Raw genomic sequence first — 18,395 nt, 5'->3', positions numbered from 1 at the left:
TGTTGCCTGTATGAATGGGATTGTGTTCTTTCTTTCACCTCAACATCAGAGAGCATCACTGACACATAATAGGGCTATATCTTGGTTTGATGTAGTGTGCACCTTTTTCTAAGCTCCTGAGGACTTCCCAAACCCTCACTATTTACTGGTGAAACTGCAGTAGTAGAATAAAATATTAGCGGGGACGTCACATTAACCGATTAAGTGCTAGATTAGGGACTTGAGATTCACCAATTACCTGCCCTGTTTTCTTTCCCTTCTAGGCTTTTGGTGGAAACAGCTCCTGTCGCCTTACCTGCAGGCAGAAAGGGAAAGAAGAGATTACTTCCCCAGTCCAGAGATCACCTGTGAAAACTAACAATACTTTCCTTATGTTACAGAAATAGTCCCTTAAATGCAATAAACAACCTAATAAGTTGTACTCCGTTGTCTTGGGAATTCAATTGAACTTATTAAAATACTGTGAATCGCCGGGACCAATGACAGTCACAGATGCCAAGTGCAGCAGGGGCAGACTTCCTGGTATCTTGTCACAAGTTTAGCAATGTTCTCAGGAGAGCTAGGTGAGGGTCCAGCTTTGTAGGGTAGCCTGTGGGTGGGGTAGACCCAAAAATAGTCCTAGACCCTCTCTGACCAACAGAGTATTTGTTCCTAGGCCTTGACCTACTTACATTTTTAGTAGTTCCTGCTTGCTTGATTGAAAACCGGTCCAAAATACAATGTGCCAGGGCAAATCCAAGATGGCAAAGGTCTTCGGCCACAACCATCTTGGGCTCTGAAGGCCTAGGTGTGAGTAGGGAGTATCCTAAGGTATTTCCAGTGTCCTCCCACATCTAACACTATAGTCCAGTTTGAAGCAGGCACTAAACCCACAACAAACTCAGAGACAGCAGTCTAGTAGGACAAAAGCATTTTCCTTCAGCAACAATACAGGATACAAGAATGTTCCTGGTATTGGTGCAAAACAATTACACAAGCGTCAGACAAATCCATCATACAGGCTTTGAGACTGTGTTGTCATCAGAATGCCCACACCCTGCATAGTCTATTTAGCTCAGAGAAGTCATCTCTGCCCATTAAATCTAGCCTATTGCATGCTCCTGGGAAGAATTTCACACCGCTTCCCTGACTGAGCACAGGTTGAGCAGCCCCTGAGTTAATGCGAATTAGCTTCCAGGAACGGCAATCAGGGAAAATATGCTTTATAACAGCTACTTTTCCTACATTATTAAAAATTTGACATTGTCTTTGAATTATATTTTTAATAAATATTAAAACATAGTGGTTTTATTATTTTTCTAGCAGGACTCATTCTCTAGAAACAGTATTAGTGTTTTAATCTGTACTCTGATTTTCTACAAAAGTTAGCTAATCCTACAGCAGTGAAAATAGCTTTTAAGGCCTTGAGACGGTAGGGACATGTTAACATTAATTTTCTACATATCATATGTTTAAATACATGCATCTTACCATTTGAACTACAAGGCTTACATAGGGGCGATTTACAGATATTTAAAAGAGATTTCTACCTGTGAAAAAAGGCTATTTTAATAGGTTTTACTGGAGGTTTTTCACAGCTCCAGTTGGGGGCTCAATGGTAGATCCAAAGCCATGTTTTTCTCTGTCACACAGGTGAGTGGTATAGTAAGTGTTGCAGTCCACAGGTGACATTTAACATTTCGTGGCATGGGAATATTTTTCAAGCATATACACTATGGCCTTATGGTAAAGTTAAATATGCCATCAGGGATTAGCCAATTTCTACAAGTTTAATGGTCTGAACACATATACTGGGCACTGCACAGCAGTGCCCCAGTGTGCAGAGTCTAAAAACAGCAGTACAATTCTTCAGAAATAAGGGTGACCACACAAAACGAGCAGTTTCTCACGATCAGCATAGAGTGTATTGTTTTTGTGATGTAAGCATTGGATGTGTTGGCGAGCAGGACTCTTAAAACTTTCTCCAGTTCTCTGAATTCCATCTATGATAGACCACAGCTGGAGAGGTCATTGCTGGAAGCGTGCCAGTCCTGGGCATTTTATTGACATTATAGTCTTCTCCCCATCTGGCTTTTGTCTTGTGTTTGTTGATTCTCTGGAACTGCCTTATTGGCAGAGTTCTATGTAAGCAATGGCCTGACATATGTATTGTGGCCTTCTTTGGTCAGAGGTTAGATTGGCAAAATTATTTACATAATTTCCATAGCCAGTGCAAGAGATCTCAGTGTGTTGCAAAGTGACTGACCCATCTGGAGCAGTGATTGTTCTTGTTTCATTGTGTGTGAATAGCATCTAATGGATGAAGAAAAAAAAGAAAGAAAATGATGCTGCCATTTACAAGAGCCATAGTAGGTCATTAATGTTCTGTGCCTTGTGCATTTTGTAGCAGTTCTTCACAACTACAAACATCTATGCTTAGATGCATTAGCCTAATGTTCCTTAAGGGAGAAAATGGGGGAATCTTCATGTTTACAGGTGCAAATTCGAATATGTCAGATGTTTCTTTCACTGGATCCAGTTGTGGGCAGAAGAAGTGTTTGGCATCTTCTGAATTTGAAGGGAGGATATTTCAGTTGGTAATTATTAATGCAAGCAGTTGGATTGTCTTTCTTTCACTCTGTATATATAATCCAGTGTTCCAAAACTCTTATGAAGCAACTGGATACAGTAGACTCCTTTTAAAATTAACAGAAATTTCCACCCAGGGATTTCTTTAGGAAATCTGAAGAATTTATTTGGGAAGCCCATGCAAAAGGGTGTAAATTGTCTAGTATTCAGTGTTTGTGTCTATGTATTGCATAAGTGTAAACTTTTATACACTTTTTTTTTGCAAATTTAGCCTTTCCAGGTAGCATTGTGGTGATTATTAGCACGTATCACGTTTGGTGATATGTGGTGAGGAAAACGTCCTCATGTTAAATGAATCTTTGGCTGCCTGTCAAAGTGAAGTGTTTGTAAAATAGTTGTTTCATAATTAAATAGGCAACTGCTACATTGCCTGAAATCTGAGATTCACAATAGGGAGTAGGTGTTTTTTTCCAAACTATTTCCTCTTCTAAACTGAAGCACCTGTATGGTTAGTTTAAAGATGTCCTCCTCAAAAAATGTGAGTTTACTGCCTCCTAAATCTTCTCCTTAAATGTTAAATATTTGATTAAACCCTTAAGCAACAGACACTACCCATATTTCTTGCCTAAAGTACATTCCTGATCATGCCTAGATTTATCTCTCAACCTTTATCTTCACTTCTACATTCACAAGGTAAGTTGTTGAATGCAAGATAACTTTCTACAGTGCAGTGTAATAAAGGCTAAGAATGTAGGCCTTGATGTACAAGAAGGTAGGTCGCAAATCATTTGCAAATTTCCTAGTGATGGTCTGCAAAGGCATTGATGTCAGACCTCCATCATGGCATTCAAATTTGCAGAATGCCAACCTCTGTCTTTTAAAAGGACAGGAGCTGCAATGGTATTATACATTTGGCATAATGCAAATGGACCGTGGTGGGTGAATCAGGCTGTCTCCTGACATAGCTGTCTGTGCCCCTAACCTCCTAATGCCAGTGCCCGATAGTCTCTTAGTGGAAGCATTCCCTTCTGGAAAATTCGCACATTGCAAATGGATATCATCCACTTTGAGGTGTCATTACCCAGTTAATAGTTTGTAATTAAGGTCACAATTCATTCATACATATCCTTTCAATTAGTATGGAACTTGGGGTGACTTTCACACCTCAAGGTCCTACATATTCCAAGGAGTTGCAAGGTTTATATTGGTAGTCTTAAAGGCATGTGTGACTCTTAATGTTCTTTTATTAAATTGCAAGTTTAGTTTTGCAGTCACAGTACCCTCAGTTTTGTGCTTTGCAGTCTTTGCAAAACCCAAATCAATGGATTGGGCCTTTGTTTCCGGGTTAATACTATCTTTCTATGTCCTTCCAAACCAGACATGGGGCTGGTCGTCAATTCTAATCCTTCCATTAGGCTGTGAATCATGAGTATCCTGCAGTCATTAATGGACCGATTACATTTATCCATGTGTTGTTGAAATGTCTGACATATTTTTGACAGAATGGAAATTTGACTATAATTCTATATGAATTATAAAGCTACTTCTCAAATCTCCCAGACCACATTTAATTAAACTTCATGAAATCCCAATGCAGTTCTTAGACAGCTTTTCTGATGGAAGGTGAGCTGCCTCATCCCATATCCTTTAACAATATGAGCTCCCAGTTAATAAAGGGATCAAAATTAAGATTCTTACCATGATACACTATTCCACAAACAAGATTGTGAACACTTTTAATGCTTTATGGTGTGACGCTCCATAATTAATCTGCTTCGGGTGACTTCATTGAGAGATACAGGGGCTAAGCAGGGAATACATTGTAAGACAGCATATTTTTCAAAGCTTTACTACAATTATCTGTCCCAATTGGTGACGGCATAGAGTAAACCAAAACACAATCTTGCATGTATTTTGTAAAATAACCAATCTTAAGAAAGAGGCACACACTAATTTTAAACTTGGAATAAATCCATTGTATTAAATATGAATGATTTAGAGGTACTAATCATTAAATTCCACAATATTATTCTTGCAAGGCAAATAAAACTGATGAAGTCAGAAATGAAGGTCTGTAACATCCACTCTGATTATTATCAATGTTTAACAAAAGATTAAAAAAATCATTGGTGAAGATCCAGTAGTTACACTTAGCAGCAAGCCTGCACACAAGCCCTTTCCCAAGAGGCCGCTCCCCGCTATCTGTGGTGTGTAGAGGGTGAGTTCCTGCTTGAGGATCGCTCTCTTGTGGTGATCCCCAAGCAGGGATCCACTGGGCAGAGCTACAATTGGAGATACCTCTCCCGTTAGAAACAGTGCTCAGTATTATTGTGAAGTAATTAGGATTTAATTATTTCTTGATTACTCCATCTATGGGTAAATATCCTTTTCAGTTTGTTTCTTTAAATAGGTACGCCTATTATCACCTTGCATGCTCTCATTCAAAATAGCCACCACGGTAATATATAGCAATAGAAAGGTGACCAGTCAACCTTTGCAAAAGGACTTCCACTGTACGGCAACATGTTGATGCATTTTAGTTTAAATCTGCAGACTATGAAGCAGATGGTGGATTATGTGGCAAATGCGGAAATCTTTAAATATGTGAAACTCACTGCAGCCTCACTATCGCATAATTCTAGTGGCCCAGTCTTTAACCTCGTTTGATTATATGTACTTCTACTTCTTTTTTCTACTAATTTGTTTTTTGTTTCACAAATTGCCCTCTAGTTTTTGATCATTTACATTATTTCACCAATGATTTATTAAGGTTATAAGTGAGTTCTGGCGGCATTGACAAGCCATAGTTGTTTTCCATTAACCTATGTATTTTCATTTTATCCGATTCACAGATATTCCTACTTCCTTTCTTTCATTGTAAAGGTTATCCTGATTTGTCCTTAATAAGCAAATAATAGTCTATTTGGTGGACCTTCTGGGATTTAGAACCTTCCTATACACTTCTGTATCATTCAGGGAGCACTTGACTACATTCACCTTATTTAACTTCATACATATATGATTTGCACCTTAAGAGCACTGGCCATATTATATTCAGGTGCATACATGAATTCAATTTAGTTTATATTCTCCAATACTTTCAGTTCATGTGGGGCCATCATTGCATTTCCAATATAATCTGGCTGCCCTGAGAATAGTCTTGCGGACTATGTCGAGTAGAGACCAAAAAGTTGATGCCAAGTCCAACTCCTGCCAAGTGTAACCACTGGACCTTCACCATTGAATTGTTATATCTTTTGTGCAACATTGATATTAATCAGAGTGCATTTTTCAGACATTGATCTCTGACTTTATCAGTTTGATTTGCTCTGCAAGACTAATGTTATTGCAAAATGTCATCATTGTAACCCCTAAATCATTTGGATTGAATATAATGGAGTTCTTTTTCGTTTAAAATTAGTGTGTGCCTCTCTTAAGATTGGTTATTTTATGAAATACATGCAAGTTTGGTTTTTAATTTATTCTACGCTGTCACTCATTAAGACAGATAATTAATTGGAGTAAAGTGTTGAAAAATATTCCATCTTTACAATTGATTCCCTTGTTAGCCGTTTACCTCTTAATATAGTTTATACCGAAGCTTGTTGGGGATTATTGGGTTGCCCTTTTCTCTTAACCTGTCTGATGTCTTTATTGCAACAGTAAAAAGTGTCTGGATTTGCGGCCTAACAACATCTTCAGATTGCTAGGCACTCCCAATATAATCCATCACACACCCTGAGGTCTTCAACCTCTTGGTTCTCAGAAGTGTTTTCCAAGTCCCCCACTTATTGTTTTAGTTAGACATCCTGTATTCATCGCAGTTAACTGTTCTCTTATTGGATCCTGTCATTGACTTGTCACTTTACCTTTCTTCTTCAGAACTGCTGATACATATACCATTTGAAGCAACTGTGGCTTTTAAGATTGGTCTAATGGAAGGAAACCAATTTAAAACGGTTGAGCCATGCTGATCATGGGTGCGCTGTAGTGCTGGTGTTCTAACATGCTGCTCGGTAAGTATCCTTACAGGTTATGTTTAGTCACTATTTTATGTATAATGTAATAGTTCTATTTCAATTTCAATAAGCCATACAACATTTTTTGTTAAAACAGTTAAGTATGTTATAACAATACATGGACATTTGTGTATTTTTTTTTTATTTGTTTTTGCAACATTTATTTATTGATTTTAAAAAACCCATCACAAATAAAACCAGCATTGATTTGCGATATACAACAAAGAGGAGGGATTTGGCAATCCGGCAATCAGGCCCATTCAGTCCGTCCACCCAAGGAAATGAATCGCGACCAATAAAAGTACTGGAACACGCATGGGGTGGGACAATGGGCAAGTCAGGAGGTCTGCCGGGACTGCGAGGGAAGCGTGAGGCCTCATGGGGTGGACAGGGAAGAAGGGAGGGGGCTATGGGATGAGGACACAGGGAGGTCTAGGTGGTGTGGGTCTAGGGGGAGTCTGGGATGGGGGATACAATTGTATCACGTCTCTGTTGGTTGAGGAAGATCGTCAAGAGAAGTGAATGTGCTGACGATTAGGCAACTCGTCCATGTTAGAGGTGGAGATTGGACCCTTTCAGGGTGGAGCAGTTTCATCTATTGTCAGGAAGAGTACCCAAACTACATTCAACACATCCAATTTGTTGAATTTGTATTTGATGTATTCATGACTAGCCACTGTGCAGCTCACTCCACCATTCACTACATGTAGGAGTGGTGGTTTGTCTCCAGTGAATGCATGGTTTGGCCACGTCAAGGGAAGTTGCCAACCATCTGTGTTCCTGAATTGTCAAGTCTGCCAGGTCAGAGACATCATGTAGTAGCGATAGGTGTGGGGTAGGGGTGATGTTAAGCGGTCCATGGAGGTGGCGATGGAATCATGCTACTACCCACTAAGTAACCAGTTTCGGGCAGGACCACAGGATATGAAATAAATTGCAACTATCCATGTTACATTTATAACATCTGTTCTGGAGTAGCAAGAGGGCCTTAAAAGGTACAAGTACCAGTCATGGGGTGCTTTAAAGTAGAGAAACCTTAGCCTCGAGTCTCTGGGAACCCGTAGTGATCCGCCTGTAGGGTTATGCCCCGTCTTCTGGTGAGTAGGCCTTGCCTAGCAATAGTTGCCAGGTTAGCCTAGTCGTTGCTGGACGGGTCAGAGTGTAAGGATTTGATAAGCACTCCATACATTCTAGAGACCACTTTTGTAGTGTCTCAGGGCATGAAAATATTGGGGAATTGGCAAAACCAGGAACTTTACTCGCTGGCTGCCAAGAACAGCTGTCAGGCAGTGAAGCAGTTGTCATTAACGCCACTGGTCTGTGGGCCAAAGTCCAAACTCCTGCCACAGAGCAGGGAAGGACTTGGGGAGACCACCAATATACATTTGGTACATTCTCTTGAGGCCCTTTGGATCCCAGGCTGCCCAGAAGAGTGCCCCCCCCCCAATACAGAAGACCTCATTGTGCCATAGTGGTGCTTTGTGTGTTGTAATTGTGGGGCTCCAACAGGAGACTGCCATCTACGCGAGGACTGGATTGGAGCCCACACTGTGATTGGAGGTATTCAAATATGGCAGCAAAGAGGGACATGTAATCTTTAGTAGGTGTTGTTCAAGGCAAGCCTGCTGTGAGGGCCCCCGTTTTGCTTCCAGCTGTGATAAGGGAAAGGCCAAGCAGTAAGATCTCATGTGGGGTAATTGGAGGTCCCTGGCCTAGAGGTGGGATCCTTGAAGCCATGGTTTGCACCTGCCCCAAATATAGGAAACAATCTCTGCCTGTATGCCTGCTAATTGTTTACTAAGGAGTCGAAGGGGGAGTATACCAAAGAGATAATGGAACCTGTTCCCCAGGGTAGGTTTCTTCAAGAGAGGCTTCACTACAGCCGTCTTCCACAGCAAGGCATACAGTCCCTCTGAGATGCCGCATTCATGACCCCAGTGAGAGGAGGGATAATAATCTCCTGGCAGGTTTTTAGCACCTTGAGGGGACAGGGGTCCAAAGGGGAGCCCGATTTGACTCGATCCAGGAGTCTATCAGTCACCTCCAATGACATAAGGGGGAAGGTAAGGAGCCTGGGGGTCTCCTCCGTGAGCAAGGCCTCACTAGGAGGGGTGAAAGTTTGCACACACGACCTGATACTTGTGTTGGATGTTTCCAGCAGGGCGTGGATGTCTGTGATTTTGGCTTGAAAGAAGTCCTATATTTTATCACAGAGCTCTGGAGAGACATCTGAAGGGTCAGTGACGTGGGGGGAGGTATGAGGATTAATAACCTTAAAGAGATCCCTAGATGATTTCATGGATACAGTAATCTTGGAGAAATATAATCTATTTTTCTCCATGATGGCTAATTTATACTCTTTTAGACATTGTTTATGCCGTTCCCTACTCAGAGGTTCTAAGTTTGCAAGCCACAGCCTTTCCTGTTTTCAGCAGTCCTGTCTTAACTTTCTGAGTCTCTCCGTAAACCAGGGGGCTGAAGGTTTTATTCTTGCTGAGTAGTGCTTCTTGACAGGAGCAAGGGAGTCCATTGCTGCTGGCAATAGCTGTGATAACTCAGCAGCAGCCGATTTGGCATTCTGATGCTTAGTAGGCTCCAGGTTATTAAGGAAGTTAGAGAGCGCCTCCTTACGCATAAGGCTATAGGTCCTCCTTTCCTCCAAATTCCTGTCACCAGAGAAAGGCGTCACTGATGCCAGGAAGTGTAGGTCAAACGGGATGGCGAAATGGTCAGACCAGACGAGGGGAATAGGTTACCCCACCCTTATCCGATGATCATTGGAGAAAACACCATTGAGGATATGGCCCGCTATATGGGTGGGGCTTCTAACCAGCTGTGAAAATCCACAGCAACTCTAGGTTTCCAAGAGGTATTGGGTGTCCTTACATGAGGCATTTTCTAGATGAAAGTTAAAATCCCCCAAGAGAGTAAGAATGGATTTCTCAAAATACAGTTCTGCCAGCCTGCTGAAATCCTGATGTCCTAGGGATACCAAAGAGGACGATGGACGGAGCGTTTGACCAAATCAAACACTCAACCCCAGTTAACTGATCTGAGTTTAATGCATCACCATTTGTGAGCTCACTCCACCACCCCAGTTCAGACATGGCCATATGCAAACCAGTCTGACCCTGTGCCTCATGGGAACAGCCCAGCCCGAACTGCCAAGCCATGCCTTCCCTGGACCAGAATCAAGCTTCCTAGGACCGGTTTCTGGCATTACAGCCGTCTTCAGCCAGGCTTGCTTTAATCCAGTGGCAAAGTGAGCAAGGGACTCACGTCTGAGCATACCCAGCCAACTTATGGCGAACAAAGCGGTACAAAAGGGGGTGGTGATAGACGGAGCATCTGAACCAATCAAACATTCACACCCAGTCAACAGATCTGGGTTTAATCCATCACCGTTCTTTAGCCCACTCTGCCACCCCAGTTCAGACATGGCCATATGCAAATCAGTCTAACCCTGTGCCTCATGGGAACAGTCCAGCCTGAACTGCCAAGCCATGTCTTCCCTGACCGGAAACAAGCATCCTGGGACCAGTTTCGGGTTTATAAGCCTCATCAGCCAGGTTATCTTGAATCCAGTGGCAAAGTGAGCAAGGGACCCACGTCTGGGCATACCCTACCAACTTAGGGCGAACAAACCGATACCAAAGGGGATGATGGACGGAGCGCTTGAGCAAATCAAACACTCACCCCTAGTCAACTGATCTGAGTTTAATCCATCACCATTCTTGAGCTCACTACACCACCCCAGTTCAGACATGGCAATATGCAAATCAGTCAGACTCTGTGCCTCATGGGAACAGTGCAGCCCGAACTGCCAAGCCATGTCTTTCCTGGACCGGAAACCAGCATCCTGGGACCGGTTTCGGGTTCATAACCCTCATCAGCCAGGCTATCTTGAATCCAGTGGCAAAGTGAGCAAGGGACCCACGTCTGGGCATAACCTGCCAACTTAGGGCGAATAAAGCGATACCATAGGGGATGATGGACGGAGCGTTTGAGCAAATCAAACACTCACCCCCAGTCATCTGATCTGGGTTTAATCCATCACCGTTCTTTAGCTCACTCCACCACCCCAGTTCAGACATGGCCATATGCAAATCAGTCTGACCCTGTGCCTCATGGAAACAGTCCAGCCCGAACTGCCAAGCCATGTCTACCCTGGACCAGAAACAAGCATCCTGAGACCACTTTCGGGTTCATAACCCTCATCAGCCAGACTATCTTGGATCCAGTGGCAAAGTGAGCGAGGGACCCATGTCTGGGCATACCCTGCCAACTTAGGGCGAAGAAAGCGATACCAAAGGGGATGATGGTCGGAGCATTTGAGCAAATCAAACACTCACCCCCAGTCAACTGATCTGGGTTTAATCCATCACCATTCTTTAGATCACTCCACCACCTCAGTTCTGACATGGCCATATGCAAATCAGTCTGACCCTGTGCCTCATGGGAACAGTCCAGTCCTAGGGCCCGGTTGCCTGTAACATAAGACACCCGAGAAACTTTCTGTGGGGTGAAGATGAATAGCAAAATAGAAGGCCTGATAAGGATCAGGAGGTGCCGTCAGAGCCTGAGTACGGCAGATCAAGGTTTCTCTGTAAAGAATGCCCAGCCCCCCTCCCCGCCGTCCTACTCTATCCACTCTAGCAAGGGTGTACCCAGAAGGGATAGCGTCTACAAGATCAGGACCTGAAGCGTCCGTAGCCCAGGTTTCGGTAATAAAAACCCAGGTTGGCTTTCTTGGGTGGGAGGGATGCTCAGTTAGAGGCGATAATGGGGTGGGAGGGTATAGAACCCAAGGGGCAGCTAACTCTAAGCTTTGGGTCTGGGCTTGGGCCAGCAGTGCTGGGGCACCCTGGTGCCCCACCTGTCTTCACCCGGGAGGGCACATGAGAGCATAAAGAAAAGATGTCATACAGGACTCACTGCGGCTTATTGTCAGGTGCCACAACAGGAGGGACAAAATAAAGTGAGTTGGATTGAAGGGGAAAGAAGGATAAGAACAATTGCTCAAACAAAGCCCTGGTGCTAGGACACAGGGAGGGTTTAGGAGTTCACATACCACCCCCTCCCAGCTCCTTGGGAGGTCAGTCTAGGAGATCAACTGGTCACCCACGTCTTGATAGAGGTGCCCAGGAAGACCAAGCGGGGCACATTCACCAAACAAAAACATTAAACCACCCTAAACAGAGAAGTTCAGCACAAGAATGTTAACTGGCAAGTGCCTATAGTAAGGAGGAGAAAAAAACAGGATGCAGGAGACAGTGAGCACAAAATTGTGAGTAATAAGAGGGTGTTGTACAAAATATATATTCAGGTCTGTCCGCCACTTCTGGCATCACTTGCTCCCTGCTTCAGGGGAGACCTTGATTTGCCCCTGATCTGGTTCTTGGTTAATGATTCCACTACCTGGTGCAGACCAGCTCTGTCTGACTCTCTCCTATGCAGGCCTCCTAGCTGCACATGTCTGGGCTGGTATCTAGAGGGCTCCCAGGACAGGAGAGGGTCCTCCAGGAATGCGGGATTTAGGTGTTACATCAAATGGACATATCCATTGTAGGGTCTCCCAAGGAATCAAGGAAGAGTTCAAGGTCCCCAGGTTTCAGTAGACCATATGTGATATCCTTGTACTTCAGGTGGCTGCTGAGAGCCAAGAACTGCTTGTGATTGTTGTTGTCTGCAGAAAAGTCAGCCAAACAAGAGATTTGGTTCCCATTGATGTGTGTGAGTTCACAGTTTTCTGACTGAAGAGAAAATGGCTCCAGTATGTTATTGGTGGAGCATACAAGCAATAATTGGTCATGGGGAGTTGAAGTTGGTTTCTCACTGGCTGACCTGCTCTTTTGGCTCTCTGGTATTCCAAGTGTTACTGGAGAAGAAGGAGCTTCAGGAGCAGGGTGGTCAAGTAGTCCAACATGTCTATATTTTCTACTCTTTCTGGTACTCTGTAGTTTCAGATGTGGTCTCTTTTCATCATATCGGCCAGGTTTGTCACTTTCCCATGCAGAAATTGAATATCTTGTCCCCATTTCAGTAAACGTGCATATTGACTTCCACATCCACCATGTTATCCACCTTGTCCAAGCATGTTTGTGGATGTAGGACACCTCTTACTGCATGGATTTACCCTCTGACACGAGGTCTGTCATCTCTGTGTCCATGATAGTTAGGGTGGTGCCAATTGCCGTGATTTCCTTGAGGAGGGTGTCCATGGTGGTGTCAGGAAGGTTGCGGTGGGATGCCAGAAAAGGAGCTGGTACACGGGTGTTTCGGGTATGACATGTGGTGATATCGTTCAAGCACCAGCAAAGGCCATCAACACTGCAGCCTCAAGGCCCCCAGTGGGCAGCACCAGGGCAGCTGGTTGAACAGTTTGATCCAGGTGTCAGGATGAGCTCCCTGCCAGAGCACGAGTCCAGTCAGTAAATCTATGTGTGCAGCATCAGGGACTCCCAAAAGAGACTTACTCCTGTTGGTTGATGAGAAGATAGTGCTTTACCCGGGGTTCAGGTGGAAGAGCCTATTCCTGCCTGGACTTGCCTAGTGTGGTCCTTGATGCCTGTATCAAATAGTCTATGATTTAAAAGTGCCTTGCTGTATTTCTAACCCATACCCAGCATTGGTGCTAATTTCAATATCCGTGAGGGCCAGAAAAAAATATTTTATAAAAGTTTACAATTCTTTTTTCCTGGTGTGCAGTACCACGAGCCAGTTCTTTCCCCCGCAGGTCTGTTCTGCCCTTATCAGGGGCCCAACGCGTTTTGACCTGTACAGCACCATAGTCTTTCTGGTGGGTGAGAGGTAATGGCTACAGGGGGGCAATTTGAAGGAAGTGTTAGAGGGGGAGGCTCACAGCAACCATGTGCCGAATAGATGTGCCTAATAACTAAGGATACCCATCAGTCGCTGTCCGATACCACCCTTGTCATCATCTGGGCTTCCTAGTGACCAGCCGTTTAGTTAGTCATAAAAGATGTATGAGGGGACTAGATGAATGCGGCCAACATCTAATAATGAGACACAAGGTCACTTGGCAGATACCGATTAAAGGATATCTGGTGATGCGTAGAAACAAGTGCATGAAAGAAGTGAAATAGTGGTGGATTAAAATTGGGTAAATGAGAGAGACCTATATTTATTCTTATCACTCAATTGCCCAAGACTAAAAACAGTGCAAAAATGGCAGTTGTAACTAATATCTGCCAATATATTTTATGTGGTCAACATGTTTTAGCAGAAAAATGGGACAATCTTATCCCCTGCCTTCATCAGGACCTCAGTCAGTGTATTGCTACTGCAAAAAAGTGAATATATAAAAAACATAGTAAAATCAATGAACTATTTCACCTGAGATCCTCGGTGTTTGGTTCCTTCTGCTATGTTGCAAAATTCTCAACCACTGTAGAGAGATCATGTTGGTTACATGTCAAATAAAGGGAAAACAATAGAACACAAATACATTATCTTATTAGTTCAGTTGCCATGGGGGGGCCATTTGCATCAAATGTAACCTCAGGCATACAGTGAGTAACTGTCCCTACTTACCCATTTATCAGGAGGTCATAGCTACGCCTCACCTGGCTGTGGCCCAAGGGGAAGAAGCAGCGCTCCATAAAAACAAAAAGAAGACATAGACATATGCCTTCTTTTTGTTTTTATAGAGCGGCGCTTCTTCCCCCTGAGCCGCAGCCAGGTAAGGCTTATAAAGTAATTGGGTTTCATTTTTTTTCCATCCTTCATTCCTGTTTTCAAGTATTCCTGCATTCTTTCCTCCTCTTAACTCCCTTCTTTATACCCTTTCATTGAAGGTGCTTTTCAAGTAACATTTTATTATTTCTCTCAACTTCCAGCATTTCTAATTTCCCAGTACTCAAATCCCTCTTGCCAGCAGTCCAGTCCCACCAAAGATCAAGGACGAGCAGGAATATAGATGTTTACACACCATTAAGATTTGCCTGTAACAGATAAAATGTTGATGGTGGCTATTTAGCACCCCTTCCTGGTGTGTCATTCAAACAAATGGCAGATTTGCTGAATGAAGATGTACCACCTAGGACATGCTATACCATGGAGTGCTCCCTGCTCCGTTCTTGCAATCCAGTTTGCTATTTTTGGATTTGAAATACCAAGAAAGACCTGGGCTAATAAATTACTTTTTACTGTTTAATGTGGGCCTATTCCTCCCTTGCCTGGTCATAGGGGAGATGCTTGCTACAAAACTATCATATGCATACTATTCGCTACAGGCAGTTTGCTGTCCCTAAACTGTGCAATCCAAAGAGGAGCAGCTAATGTAGTAAATATGCTTATTTACTTGCAGGAAACCTTGGCCACTAGGGATGTAGCACACTGCAGATGAAATAAGCAGCAACCAGCCGATCTGTTAGCACTGCCCGGAGTGAGTGTTGTATCCTGTTAAGCAAAATTAAAATACAAAGAGAATCCGAGAAATGAAAGGGGAACTATAAAAGGAGAAAGTGTAATACTAAAGGACTGACCAACCAGCCCTGTCACTGAATCACACTCATTTTCAGGTAGATGTATATGTGATCAGAAAATGCTGTCATTCAATGCACAAGAAAGCCGATGACTGATGTGGACTGAACCACTACCCCATGCAGTTTGTTGTCATGGATGGATGTAGAGTTTACATGACAGACCAATAGCAGAAGAGAGCTGAGCCAAAGGCACTATATGTATCTATATATTTATATATATATGGATGAATGTATTATTCAGTGATATTTATTTTTTTATTGCAAGATCCTGACAGATAGCTAAGAAGAGATTTTAGCAACTTAAAGGGCAACTCTGCTGCCCCTAGCATTTGTCAGAGGCAGCATTCAACATGAAAATCGTTCCCTACATTTCATTTAACAACATATCATTCTGTAGGCTTTAATACATAGAAATAATAATCCATCCTTAAATGCCTATTGATTTTACCATCTGCTTTTCACTATCAATATGTAAGGTCTAATGGGTTTTTCATAACTTTTTATAATACAAAAGATAGATCAGACTTACTGCAACAGAAATATGTTTTCCTAGTGAACCAATCAGGCCTGTATCTGTTATCATTGGCTTATCACCAAAACCAGCTGATGCCTCTTCCTGCCACTGTTCCTTTAAGTTTGTGTGACCTACTTATCTTATTTGTTTATGCAAGAAGATCTAATCACCTGCACCTATGCATGCCTCTTATTAGATCACACACCGCCTTAGCTGAAATACTTTTCATTTTAATGTACGATTGTCTACGACTCTAAGTGTTGCCAAGACTGAGCCTGCACTCCATTGACTATTACTGTGATTGTACCACATTACCTTGAAATATGAATAAAGTGTGTTAAAAAAAAAACTCAAGCCTCCTGCACTGAGCATAAGAAACAAAAAAGCAGCGGAGGCCTCTGCACTGTGCATAAACTTCCTCACAATGCAACCATCAGCCATACACTCATAAAATGACATAGTAAACAAAAATACAGTTGGCAAATCAAAAAACTATCTCTCCTAAGAGGGCGTAACAAGGATTCTGACTTTAAAAATCTTCTATATGCTTGTCAGAGCAGGCTACCACCATCCCATGTAGGCTATAATACAGAGTAATAACTGTAAGTGCTCTGAGGCCTGCTAACCAGATCTCAGTGCTGGTGCCTTGATCCTTAAGTGTCCCACTAGGGCTGCAGCACTTGTTATGCCACAATGGAAGTCACAACGTGAAAACATGCCTCTCAGCGTGCCACTGCAGACAGTTTTTAAACTGCTAACACAACTTTACCATTGAACAGCCCAAGCCTCCCTTTTCTAATGTATATGCCACTCCTTCAGCAGGCCTATTGAGTCCTAAGGCAGAGTGCTATATATATTAGAAAGTAGGGCATGTATTTTTATGTCCTAACAGTAAAAACCCCAAATTGTATTTTTTTTTTATCGCTGAAAAACTACTTGCTCCATTGGTGAGTTCAGGTTACACGTTGATGACTCAGCTGTGCTAAATTCGGAATGGGACTGCTAAAGTTCATACTTCAAGGCATCAAAATAACCATCACATTAAACCAGACTTGTTGCCCAAGCCGGATTTAATGTATCTTTTGAGTAAAGGCAACTTTTAGAAAGTTGCCACTCTGTTGGCCACGTTTTGCTTTGACCAATTGCAGATGCTGGCCACAAGGCAGCCGTCTGCCTTCCTTGAGAGACATGTGAAGGACTCCCATCAGTGGGAACAATAAAGGCCTGCCGTTAGAGTTGTTACCTGTTCCTGGCTGGAAGCCACACATGATGTGAGCTTAAAAGGTGAGCTTCAAACAGGAATCAGCCTTTGAATGGTGGACATTCATGAGTATTTTGAGCTAGACTGGTTCGCATCAGGGACAATAGTGCACTCAGGGCAAGCTAAATATCACACATTGTAGAAGTTGTCATCAGACGGGAAGGGTACTAATAATCCATTGGCTAGTAACCACTGCATCCCACAGGTGTACTTTCTGGGCATAAATATGGCTCCCTGATCATCTTGACCCTGTGCCTCCTGGGAACAGTCCAGTCCGAACTGCCAAGCTGGTCCTGCCTGGACCGGAAACAAGCATCCTGAGACCGGTTTCGGGGTTTTACCCCTCATCAGCAAGGATAGCTTAAATCCAGTGGCACAGTGAGCCCGGGACCCACGTCTGGACATACCCGGCGCACTTAGGACTAGAAAGCAAAAGACACAGAATTGATGGACGGAATGCAGAACAAATCAAAACTTTCACCCCCAGTCAAGAGATCTGGGTTAAATCCATCATTCTTTTGCTCACCATGCCACCCCAGTTTGGACCTGGCCATATGCAAATCAGTCTTGACCCCGTGCCTCATGAGAACAAATCGAAACATTCACCCCCAGTCAAGAGATCTGGGCTAAATCCATCATTCTTTTGCTCACGAGCCACTCCAGTTTAGACCTGGCCATATGCAAATCAGTTTTGACCCTGTGACTCAAGGGAACAGTCCAGCCCAAACTGCCAAGCCAGGTCCTCCCTGGACTGGAAACAAGCTTTCTAGGACCGGTTTCGGGGTTTAACCCTCATCAGCCAGGATAGCTTGAATCTAGTGGCACAGTGAGCCTGGGACCAACGTCTGGGCATACCCGGCACACTTAAGGCGAGAAAGCAAAAGACCCACAATTGATGGACGGATTGCAAAACATATCAAAACTTTCACCCCCAGTCAAGAGATCTGGGTTAAATCCATCATTCTTTTGGTCACCATGCCAGTTTGCACCTGGCCATATGCAAATCAGTCTTGAACCCGTGCCTCATGAGAACAGTCCAGCCCAAACTGCCAAGCCAGGTCCTCCGCTGGAGTCAAGCTATCCTGCCTGATGAGGGATGAAACCCCGAAACCCGTCCGTGGATGCTGGAATGAAAATATGACATTGTTCTGCATTCTGTCCATCTATTGTTCTTTTTGTCTTTTTAGTGGAAGCACACACATTTGGCCGAATCTTGTACTTGGGATAACCAACATTGGGGCTCCTCTCTCAGTAGGTCTCGAAGTCTTTTTTTGTTGATCACATAAGGTCAGGTGACTGTCCTGCTAGACCTATAATTTAATGTAGATTAGTGTTGCCCTGGACTCCCAATCTCAAAACTACAATCTGAAGCCTAAAGTTAATGACTGCCCTCCTCCCATCTGTGTTGCTGCCAGAGAAAGGCCAAGATTGTAAATTATCTAGTTATGTAGGACACATTAATGTCATTATATGTCGTGTGTGTGTCTGAAAGTTATTTTGGAAGCACACAACTTGTGCCCAATATT

General features: G+C 43.3%; 1 protein-coding gene across 1 annotated transcript in view; it reads left to right on the top strand.

The window, feature by feature from the left end:
• The window catches only part of LOC144771640 (putative tRNA methyltransferase 9B), a 272,818-nt gene that overhangs the window by 88,092 nt on the left and 166,331 nt on the right, over positions 1-18,395 (top strand). Inside the window, exon 2 of the mRNA XM_078656003.1 lies at positions 6,451-6,584. The gene's annotated coding sequence lies outside the window, so the exon portion shown is untranslated. The remainder of the gene's footprint in view (positions 1-6,450; positions 6,585-18,395) is intronic.

Source organism: Lissotriton helveticus, chromosome 8 (genome assembly GCF_964261635.1).
Source record: "Lissotriton helveticus chromosome 8, aLisHel1.1, whole genome shotgun sequence".
NCBI lineage: Eukaryota > Metazoa > Chordata > Amphibia > Caudata > Salamandridae > Lissotriton > Lissotriton helveticus.
This window is presented reverse-complemented; position numbering and strand designations above follow the sequence as displayed.